The sequence below is a fragment of the Theropithecus gelada genome, chromosome 3 (genome assembly GCF_003255815.1).
Source record: "Theropithecus gelada isolate Dixy chromosome 3, Tgel_1.0, whole genome shotgun sequence".
Taxonomy (NCBI): domain Eukaryota; kingdom Metazoa; phylum Chordata; class Mammalia; order Primates; family Cercopithecidae; genus Theropithecus; species Theropithecus gelada.
The window spans coordinates 115,392,772-115,402,164 of record NC_037670.1 but is presented as its reverse complement, the minus strand read 5'-3'; the positions used below and the strand labels follow the sequence as shown (position 1 = coordinate 115,402,164).

At 35.8% G+C, this 9,393-nt stretch overlaps 1 pseudogene; it reads left to right on the top strand.

Annotated features, from left to right (window-relative positions):
- Nucleotides 1–2,779: 2,779 nt before the first annotated feature.
- On the top strand, nt 2,780–4,168 carry LOC112621469 (annotated as a pseudogene).
- The last annotated feature ends 5,225 nt before the right edge of the window (nt 4,169–9,393 follow it).

Genomic DNA, 9,393 nt, shown 5'->3' with positions numbered 1-9,393 from the left:
TATTATACTTTAAGTTCTAGGGTACATGTGCATAACGTGCAGGTTTGTTACATATGTATACTTGTGCCATGTTGGTGTGCTGCACCCATCAACTCGTCAGCACCCATCAACTCGTCATTTACATCAGGTATAACTCCCAGTGCAATTCCTCCCCCCTCCCCACTCCCCATGATGGGCCCTGGTGTGTGATGTTCCCCTTCCTGAGTCCAAGTGATCTCATTGTTCAGTTCCCACCTATGAGTGAGAACATGCGGTGTTTGGTTTTCAGTTCTTGTGATAGTTTGCTAAGAATGATGGATTCCAGCTGCATCCATGTCCCTACAAAGGACACAAACTCACCTTTTTTTATGGCTGCATAGTATTCCATGGTGTATATGTACCACATTTTCTTAATCCAGTCTGTCACTGATGGACATTTGGGTTGATTCCAAGTCTTTGCTATTGTGAATAGTGCTGCAATAAACATACGTGTGCATGTGTCTTTATAGCAGCATGATTTATAATCCTTTGGGTATATACCCAGTAATGGGATGGCTGGGTCATATGGTACATCTAGTTCTAGATCTTTGAGGAATTGCCATACTGTTTTCCATAATGGTTGAACTAGTTTACAATCCCACCAACAGTCCACATCCTCTCCAGCACCTGTTGTTTCCTGACTTTTTAATGATTGCCATTCTAACTGGTGTGAGATGGTATCTCATTGTGGTTTTGATTTGCATTTCTCTGATTTTTTCAAGAGTAGAATTTCCATTTCCTTTACTAGTCATTTTTGGCAGATAATAATCATTTGGCATATTTTTATGATGCTTTGTATCACTTACTCTAGACATAAGAATTTCCCCTTGAGAAGTTTTCTAAAGAGAGCATTTGACAACTACTTAAAAAATGATTGGATGATATTCTCAACATTTATCCATTACCCATTTTATATTTTGCTTAACAAAGAAATGCATTGAAGATAGACTTATAGTTCACAAGAAACTCCAGGAGAAGCAATTACTTTGGCACCAAAACTATATTTCACTTCTTGAATTAATTGATTTGGGAATCAGCAAACTGGAACCATAATGCACATGCATTACACAAGACTCTTGCCCTGAAGCTTGTAGTTAATGAAATAAACTATTGAAAAAAAAATGTAGCTTTGGAAAATGTTTTAAATGTAGTATTGTGTTCCAATTCTTTTTTGGTAAACTTTTTAATCTGTCAGGTTGAGGAAAATGTGATTGATTTCAAAAGTGTCACTCTGATAGAATAAAGCCATCTCAGAAAAGAAGAGATTGTCAAGGGCAAACAGCTACCAAAGCACTAGCTGATTCCACATGCAGAGTATTTGTATCATATGTGAAGTTGTAAAGAATTCCCACATAACCTAACTAAATATATTTTGTGATTTGTAGTACTGAACAAATATTTGTTCCGGCTACTTGTTTTTATTAAATATTGTAAACTCATGACCCATAGGCTGCATTTAATAAGCTTTGTTTGTTCTGTGTATTTTTGTTTTTCTTTGTTCTTTTTCTGAATTTTAAAATGTATTAACATTTAAAAATTATTTAAATATCCAGATGTCTGATATTTCTTGAAAAATTGAAACTCCAACTGTGTTGGGCCCCCTGCCACACATGGCATTCATATACCCATTTATGTATCCATCTTTTCAATTAGTGAATAAATGTTTGTTGGAAACTAATTATATGCCAGGCACTGATGTAGGAATTGGAAATATAGAAGGTCCCTGCTCTCATGAAGCTCCTGTATTAGATAGAGAGGGAATGCATTTTTCTAGTTCATTACATATAGCATCTCTTTATTTATGTGTTTTCTTGGCTTAAAATTGTAATTCCTAGTCTACATACTTGGAATGAAAGATGACATAAAGTTAACTCTAAAGCAATTTTTAAATAATGTTTTTATTTTGCCTTGAGGACTTTTTAAGATTAAAATCTGATACCTTAAATTGTATGGGTAAAATTGTAATTTAAGAACTGGCAAAGATTGTAAATACTTATCATATTTAACTAAAATGTCAGTTAAGTATAATCAGCTCTGATTTTTTTCTCATTTTCTGTTTATCAAACATTTATAGAGCATTAATTATGCACTATAAAATATTTTAGGTATGAAATTACATACATGATAAGACATGGCTCCTCCTCTTAATGTGAAATAAATTTAACACAATGTGATATACTCTAATAGAGTTTACATACAAAGTGTAATTCAGAATATTTAAAAAAGAAAGCCAAATTTTTCTTGGGAATTCAAGGAAGGTCTCACAGAAGAAGGGACATTTGGTTCTTTCTGAAAGAAGATGACAAAAATGAAAAGTAGTCATTTTCTAGGAATATAAGACGTGAGAAACAGAATGTACAAACCATGAAAGCATAAGGTGTCATAATATAGAAAACTGATCATCCTAAAATTTATTTAGTCAGTGGTTCTGACTTACTTTTCAACAAATCTTTCTCTGGATCTGTTAATACTGTGTTACTGAATGGTTGGGCTGTCAATCTCCTCTGCCGACATCAGCTTAGCTTAAGTGTACTTGTCAAAAAGAAAGGCTTTTGGTTTCATCTGAGACCTACTGAAACAGAGTGTATTTGCATTTTTTGAAAGAGTCCTCTTTGATATTTACAATAGGCTGGTATAATATATTTTCCCGTAGAATTAACAAGGAAATGAAAAGTGTTCTATAAAAATAGTAGAGTTTTTTTTCCCCCCAGTGGGTTTGCCACCAGAAAACAAGTGTTGTGAAAAGTAACCCAAGAGCCAAATGGAAGAGGAACACACTCATATCAACATTGTTGTCATGGGACACGTAGATGGGGCAAGTCCACCACTACTGGCCATCTGATCCACAAATGAAGTGGCATCGACAAAAGAACCATTGAAAAATTTTGGAAGGAGACTGCTGAGATGGGAACAGGCTCATTCAAGTATGCCTGGGTCTTGGATAAACTGAAAGCTGAACGTGAACGTGGTATCACCATTGATATCTCCCTGCCAAAATTTGAGACCAGCAAATACTACGTGACTACCATTGATTCCCCAGGACACAGACACTTTATCAAAAACGTGATTATAGGGACATCTCAGGCTGACCATGCTGTCCTGATTGTTGCTGCTGGTGTTGCTGAATTTGAAGCTGGAACCTCCAAGAATGGGTGGACCCATGAGCATGCTTTTCTGGCTTACACACTGGGTGGGAAACAACTAATTGTTGATGTTAGCAAAAGGGATCCCTTTGAACGATCCTAAAACCAGAAGAAATACGAAGAAATAATTAAGGAAGTCAGCACTTACCTTAAGAAAATTAACTACAGCCCTGACACAGTAGCATTTGTGCCAGTTTCTGGTTGGAATGGTGACAACATACTGGAGCCAAGTGCTAGCATGCCTAGGTTCAAGGGATGGAAAGTCACTCGGAAAGATGGCAATGCAAGTGGAACCAAACTGCTTGAGGCTCTGGACTGCATCCTACCACCAGCTTGTCCAACTGACAAGCCCTTGCCCCTGCCTCTCCAGGATGTCTACAAAATTGGTGGTATTGCTACTCTGTCTATTGGTGGAGTGGAGACTGGTGTTCTCAAACCTGGTATGGTGATCACTTTTGTTCCAGTCAATGTTACAACTGAAGTAAAGTCTATTGAAATACACCATGAAGTTTTGAGTGACTCTCTTCCTCAGAACAATGTGGCCTTCAATGTCAAGAATGTGTCTGTCAAAAATGTTCATTGTGGCATTGTTGCTGGTGACAACAAAAATGATTCACCAACAGAAACAACTGACTTCACTGCTCAGGTGATTATCCTGAATCATACAGTCTAAATCAGTGCTGACCATTCCCCTGTACTGGATTGCCACACAGCTCACATTGCATGCAAATTTGCCGAGCTGAAGGAAAAGATTGATCGCCATTCTGGTCAGAAGCTGAAAGATGGTCCTAAATTCTTGAAGTCTGGTGATGTTGCCAGCAGTTGATATGGTTCTTGGCAAGCCAATGTGTGTTGAGAGCTTCTCAGACTATCCTCCTTTGAGTTGCTTTGCTGTTCATGATATGAGACGGAGAGTTGCCATGGGTGTCATCAAAGCAGTGGACAAGAAGGCTGCTGGAGCTGGCAAGGTCACCAAGTCTGCCCAGAGAGTTCAGAAGGCTAAATGAATATTATCTCTAATACCTGCCACCCCAGTCTTAATCAGTGGTAGAAGAATGGTCTCAGAACTGTTTGTTTCAATTGGCCATTTAAGTTTAATAGTAAAAGACTGGTTAAGGATAACAATGCCCCATAAAACCTTCAGAAGGAGAGATGAATGTTTTGTGGACCACTTTTTTTTTTGTAAGTGGCAGTTTTAAGTTATTAGTTTTTAAAATCTGTACTACTTTTTTTTTTTTTTTTTTTTGAGACAGAATCTCACTCTGTTGCCCAGGCTGGAGTGCAGTGGCGTGACCTCAGCTCACTGCAACCTCCGCCTCCTGGGTTCAAGTGATTCTCCTGCCTCAGCCTCCCTAGTACCTGGGACTACAGGCGCTGGCCAGTGTACCCAGCTAATTTTTTTAATTTTTTTATTTTTTTTTATTTTTAGTATAGACGGGGTTTCTCCATGTTGGCCAGGCTAGTCTCCAACTGCTGACCTCAGGTGATCCACCAGCCTCAGTCTCCCAAAGTACCGGGATTACAGGTGTGAGCTGCCTCGTCCAGCCTAAAATCAGTACTTTTTTTTTTTTTTTTGAGACAGAGTCTCGGTCTGTCACCCAAGCTGGAGTGAAGTGGCGCGATCTCGGTTCACTGCAAGCTCCGCCTTCTGGGTTCACACCATTCTCCTGCCTCAGCCTCCCAAGTGGCTGGGACTACAGGTGCCCGCTACCACGCCTGGCTATTTTTTTTGTATTTTCAGTAGAGACGGGGTTTCACTAAAATCAGTACTTTTTAATGGAAACAACTTGACCAAAAATCTGTCACATAATTTTGAGATCCATTAAAACAAAGTTTGGTGAGAAAAAAAAAAAATAGTAGAAACCTCAACTTATAAGTAATTGCTTATTGTAAACTATACACAATTGATTCCTAACTTATCAGAAAGTGTGTGGCCAGTTTTTTAAGTCAACTGTTTGGAACTCAGAATTTCGAACAGAAATTGCTGTGTACATAGTGCTCAATTCATAATCCATCAGAGAAATATCCATATCCTTCAATCAAGTATGAAAATAATCCATTTGCTACACTCCTTTGACGGCAATGATTTAGAGTTTTGACTTTAGAGTTTTGAAACAGGATCTTAGCTTGCCATTCTGTTCTGCATTTCAGTTAAAACACAAGGTAAATGGGACAGTAAGGTGTCTGAAGATACATTAGAAAGAAATGAGAGAAATGGAATCAAAGGAGATAAGAAATGGCAGAAAAGGAATATGTTTTTGGAGGAGTTGGATGAACTGAGTAACTAAGGACCCATCAAGTTATAGTGACCTCTATCTCATCTACTGTTTTCGATTTTTGATGGCTCAGAACTTTTGGAACAGGAGAGATGGTGCTCTAAAGCTATGCTGTCCAATTTGGTAGCCACCAGACACATGTGGCTATTTAAATTTGAATTAATTAAAATTAAATGCAACTAACATGTATTTTCTCAGTTGCACTAGTCACATTTCAACCACTCAATACTACGTTTGTTTTATGACTACCATATTGGACTGCAGAGATACAGAACATTTTCATCACTGTATAATATGTATTAGGTAAAGAAGCCAATAGTAAGTATTTTAGGCTTAGTGGGCCATGATCTGTGTCTCATACTCTCTCTTTTTTTTTCACAACCTTTACAAATGTTAAAAACATTATTAGCTCATGAATTGTACAATAAAAATGTAGAGGCTGGACACCGTTGGTTAATCCCTGCTCTGGAACATCTCATCCTTTTCCTCTAACGAAGAGCAGATTAGGAGGTCAGAGGTAGGTTCATGATTACAAAGGTTTTCTTGATCCTAAAATAGGTACTTATGCTTCACGTTGAAATTTCAGCAAAAATAGGGGCATGATCCTTTCTACCTCTGCTAAGAACTGTGATTGGGTCTATATGTTTCCTCTACCATGCCTTCATGAGCAGGGCCGTATTTTTAATCTCAGTGCTCATGGATGGTGGTACCTGAGAAAATGTATTACAATGTGATTGCTTTGGAAGCATCAGTCTTTCTGTCCATGGCATTTTCAGATGAATAAATTACTAAAAATACATATTGATGAAAGATTCACATGCTCTGTTACAATATCATTATAATTAACCTAAAAAGTCATTCTCTATTTAATGTAATGAAGTGAAGCATCTTATAGAGTATTTATGCTCATTTTTAAAAAGATGTGTTATATTTATAGTGAGAGTTTAAATTTATGTATATATTTTGCATCATAAAAATGCGATCATTTGCTACAATTTTTCTATTACTAAAATTCTAAATATTTTATATTTCTCCTTTAGCTATCCCCACTGGTAATAGTAAATATGAAGTTTCTAATCTTAATTTTGCTTTAAAAACAGAAAAGAAAAATCTAGAAATATTTTCTAAAATATTTATGCATTCAATTCAACAAGGTTTGTTAAATATTAACTATGTGGCAAACACTATGCTAATAAGTAGTTAATATTATATATAATATATATAATAGTATTTTTATACATATATATTAGTTTGAAGCATGAATAGAATAATTCAGTTGTGATTTGACTTAATAACACATTATGTGTTTGTAAAGTGTTTAAGCCCTGTTGGGTATTTGTCATTCACTGCCTAGTTTATTCCTCACAAAAATCTCATGGAGAAGACACTATTATTACACCCATTTTAGAAATGAGGCACATTTGTTTACTTCTGCCAGGATTATCTTTTCTACTACTATATGATCCAGAAAAATGCAATGCGACATGTGAAAACCTCAAGCAGTGCCTAGTTCATGATAAAAACTCAACTATTAAAACTCAAAGCAGTATGACAGTAGAATATAGTAGTTAGGACTACAGGCTCTGGAATCAGTCTGTGGTTTCAGATGCACTCCAGCGCCAAAACCAGACAATGACATTGTAAAAGAGGAAAACTACAGACCGGTATCCCATGAATACAGATGCAACTATCCTCAGCAAAATATTAGCGGATAAAATAAAAGTAATTGTACACTATGACCAAGTGGGAATTATCCTAGGTATGCAAGACTGGTTCGACATTTGAAAATTAATTAATGTAATTCATCACATTAACAGGTTAAAGAAGAAAAATCACATAATCATAACAATAGATGTAGAAAAAGTATTTGAAAAAATCGAACACTCATTTATGGTTAAAACTCTCTACAAACTAGAAGTATTGGCGGACTTCTTCAATTTGCTAAAGAACATTTACAAAAAAAACTATGGCTAGCATCACACTAACAGTGACAAACTAGAAGCTTTCTCTCTAAGATTAGGAGTAAAGCAAGAGTATCTCCTCTCACTACTCATATTCCATATTGTACTGGAAGTCCCAGCTAATGCAATAAAACAACAAAAAGAAAACAGAGAAAAAAGGAAGTAAAAAGTGTACAAATTGGGAAGGAAAAAATAATATTTTCTCTATTCACAGATATCATTATTTATATAGAAAATTCCAAAGAATCAACAAACAAGCCTTAGAACTTATAAGTGATTATAGCAGATTTGCAGGATACAAAGTGGTATGGGTTAACTGTGTCCCCACCAAATCTCAACTTGAACTGTATCTCCCCGAATTCCCACGTGTTGTGGGAGGGACCCAGGGGGAGGTAATTGAATCATGGGAGCCGGTCTTTCCCATGTTATTCTTGTGATAGTGAATAAGTCTCACAAGCTCTCATGGGTTTATCAGAGGTTTCTGCTTTGCTTCTCTCTCATTTTCTCTTGCCGCCACCATGTAAGAAGTGCCTTTCACCTCTTGCCATGATTCTGAGGCCTCCTCAGCAAGGTGGAACTGTTAAGTCCAATTAAATCTCCTGTTGTTAACATACAAAAGTCAGTTGCTTTCCTATATACCAGCAGTGAACAACTGCATTTGAAGTACAAAACACAAATTCATTTATATGAAAATTAAAAACAACACAAAATATTTGTCCAAAAATGAAATACTTAGATATAAATTTATCAAAAACATATAAAACTGTATGAGAAAAATTATAAAACTCTGATTAAAAAATCAGACAATTTAAATAAATGAAAACATTCCCTGTTAATGTGTAGAAAGATTCAATATTGTTACGATGTCAGTTCTTCCTACCTTAATCTACAGATTCAAGGCAATCCCAATCAAAATCTTAGAAAAATTATTTTGTGGATGTTGACAAACTGATTTGAAAGTTGAAATAGAAATGCAAAGGACAAGGTGTAACCAAAACAATAACAAAGAAAAATAATTAGCGGATTGATTCTACCAGACTTCAAGACTTACTATAATGGTATAGTAAGTAATAGAGACAATGTGATATTGGTGAAATAGACAAATAGGTGAATAGCACAGAATAGAGAAACTAGATATAGACCCAGTTAATACAAATGAGGTCAACTGATCTTTGACAAAGGAGCAAACACAATTTCATGCAAAAATCATAGTCTTTTTTTTTTTTTTTTTAAATGGTTGTCTATTCACACACAAAAACTGAACATAGACTCAAACTTTATATTGTTGGCAAAAATTAGCTAATAACAGATCATAGATCTAAATGTAAAATAAACAAACTATAAAGCTGCTAAATATAATATGGAATAAAATCTAGGTGATCTTGTGTTTAGTGATGACTTTTTAGATACAAACCAAAAACATAATCCAAAAAATACAAAAATAATAAGTTGGGCTTCATTAAAATTAAAGGCTTCTGATCTGCAAAATATACGGTTAAGAAAATTAAAATAAAGGCTTGTAGAAAAACTTTTGTAAAACAAATATCTGATAAAGGACTCATCCAAAATAGACAAAGAATGCTTAAAACTCAACAATAAGAAAACTAACTGTCCAATTAAAAAAACAGGCAAACTATGAGAACAGACGACTCAACAAAGAAGATATATAGATGGCATTTAGGGTGACTTGATGCTCAATATCATACTTGACCAGGGAACTGAGAATGAAAACGGCAATAAGATAGCACTGCACACCACTAGAATAACTAAAATCCAGTACACCGACAACACCAAATGCTGATGAGCACGTGGGGCAACAGGATCTCTCATTGTTTGTGGGAATGTAATATGGTATAGCCACTTTGAAAGACAATCTGGCAGATTTCTTTTCGCCCAAAACGAAGTTAAGCATTGTCTTACCACACAGTCTAGCTATTGCATTTGTTGAGAGTTAATTTGTGTCTCCCTAGAAAGGTATGTTGAAGTGCTAAGTAC